At 37.3% G+C, this 2,269-nt stretch overlaps 2 long non-coding RNA genes across 2 annotated transcripts in view; one reads left to right on the top strand and one right to left on the bottom strand.

The window, feature by feature from the left end:
- Window positions 1-2,269, bottom strand: part of LOC128250328 (uncharacterized) — a 389,962-nt gene that overhangs the window by 271,265 nt on the left and 116,428 nt on the right. The gene's annotated exons all lie outside the window — the stretch shown is intronic.
- LOC128250327 (uncharacterized) overlaps window positions 1-2,269 on the top strand; it is a 246,424-nt gene that overhangs the window by 194,434 nt on the left and 49,721 nt on the right. Inside the window, exon 2 of the long non-coding RNA XR_008266354.1 lies at window positions 1,751-1,865. This is a non-coding gene — a long non-coding RNA (uncharacterized LOC128250327). The remainder of the gene's footprint in view (window positions 1-1,750; window positions 1,866-2,269) is intronic.

Below are 2,269 nucleotides of genomic sequence, written 5' to 3'. Positions count from 1 at the left end.
ATATATATATATATATATATATATATACATATATATACATATATGGATATATATATATAAATGTGTGTGCGTGCATATCAACCATATGTCGGAGGTCAAATACTATGTTGAACGTGTCATATACGACAAATTGTTTCTCATTCTATACAGTTATTGGTCGGTATTTTAAGCACATCCTGAAAAGAATGTTGCTAACTCGCTGTTGTCGTCGCTGTCGTCGGCGCCGTTGCTATCGCCGCCGTCATCTTAGTCTGTGTTTGTCTCACTCCCCCACCCCTTTTTTTCTTTGCAGCACCACTGTCGTGCGTGTGTGACGTAAGTTTGCATTGGTTTTCTGGCGGCAGCAGTGATGATTATGATGGTGGTCGTGGTGGTGGACGTCGTCGTCGTCGTCGTGGTCGTCGTCGTAGTTGTGGTGGCGGCAGCGGTGTAGCTGTGTGCCGATATTGATTTTAATTGCGGTTTTCTTCTTTTAATGTAATATTTCAATAATAAAGATTAACCACGTCATAAACATAAACCTCTTAAAACTTGCGTCTTTCGTCTTTAGTCTATTTTTATTTTTGATTTTTCTTTTATTTTCTTTTTTTCATTGAGCAAAATTTTATAAAATGGCCGCTCTTTTTTTATCGATTAGCGTTCCTCTTCTGTGTTGGTCGATTTATTTCAATGCATTTGTTTTATTTATTTATTTCTTGTAGCCGTTGCTATTCTTTTAATGTTTACTCTTTACTCAAGCCTTAGTCAATCCGCATTGACCGGGATTATGATTAAATTTATTCCAGCCGTGGCCCTCCCTCTTTTTCTCAGGACACTTCTGTGCACTAAGTCACACATTACTGTATGGATATCATAAATGCCAAGCGAAAAGTCCTGCTGTTGTCATCTCTGCCCACCCCGTTATGTGGGTTTGGGCGCAATTCGATCAGTTGGTTTTCCCTAGACTCCGTATAAATTTATACTACATAATAACATCCACCCACTCATACACATATGTAATACTTATATCCGCGGTAGTTCTAGTAGGTCCCTGTTTTAGACACCCCTGGAACAGTGCATAAGCACGATAAAGTCGTATGTATTTAATTTACAAATCTAGTGGTAATTATGGTCATCGGAAATACCGCAGAGAAAATTTTAGAATGAAAATTCAACACTGCTGCCATGTCAGTAATTTACAGAATGCATACATGACTTGATTTGATTACGTAAGTTGACTAAATAGATACAGTAGTGAGTTTTGCTTTTGATGCTGCTCTGTACTACAGAGTAAATCTATTGAGTTTGACCAATGATAGACTGTTCTAAAACCCGTATCTTTATATAGAATGTCTTCGTAGAAATAAATATTAGATATAGATATTTTATATAGGCAATGTGTTTACAACTGTCTGTTACAGTGTTGGCATAAATCTATAGATGCACTATAAAGTATAGAATAACATTGAAATTTAACTTTGTCTATTGTATTCCTCACAACTTTGTTTCAATATTATTCATGTGAGTCAGAGATCTCAATGTTTATGTCTTTATTACCCATTCTTAGCATTATTTTGGTAAATATAATTGACAGCACGTAAGGGAAAGTGTATCATCCACAGTCAACGCACAGCTCTTCTTATTTACAAAATATTCTGAACATAAAGCTATTGATTCTACGAACAATTTGGATAATATTCTTTGAAAAACAACCCTACTAAACATAACAAAATACAATGTTTTAAAAGATTTGTTTTCTCTTGTTCTCTAGTAAATCAACTCTGAACGAACAAGTCTCAGAATTCAGGCATTCCTGCTGTTACCGACCAGTATTGTATTCAGAAATACCGAATCTCTAACAAATATTATACAGTGTCCCCTCCGAGGTAAGTCAGTATTGTAAAACGTTCAGACCAGCAAATAAACTAATCAATTTCTTGGTGAACCCAAAGATGATACTGTCGCGCTAAGTCAACACTGTGCCATCTGAAGTTTCTTTACAAAACAATAACTATATTACTCACTTAGGTTAAATCGGTTAATTGAATTAGGGGCCAAGGTATGTCCTATAGAAGGACGGGCCAACTCCTTGAAAAACTCCTCTTTGAGGCGCTGTCTTGGACCATCTGTGTAAGGGTGACCTGCAGTGACCCATGCAAGGAAATATCGCTTCAACCCGACACTGGTTTCTTCCTTGAGAAAAGTGAAGGCCCGTTAGAAACCGGTGCCAATGTCACGCAGGGCCGGTCTTCAGAAGGTCAGGGCTCACCACTATATAACACATGACATC

The sequence above is a fragment of the Octopus bimaculoides genome, chromosome 20 (assembly GCF_001194135.2).
Source record: "Octopus bimaculoides isolate UCB-OBI-ISO-001 chromosome 20, ASM119413v2, whole genome shotgun sequence".
Lineage (NCBI taxonomy): Eukaryota > Metazoa > Mollusca > Cephalopoda > Octopoda > Octopodidae > Octopus > Octopus bimaculoides.
This window is presented reverse-complemented; position numbering and strand designations above follow the sequence as displayed.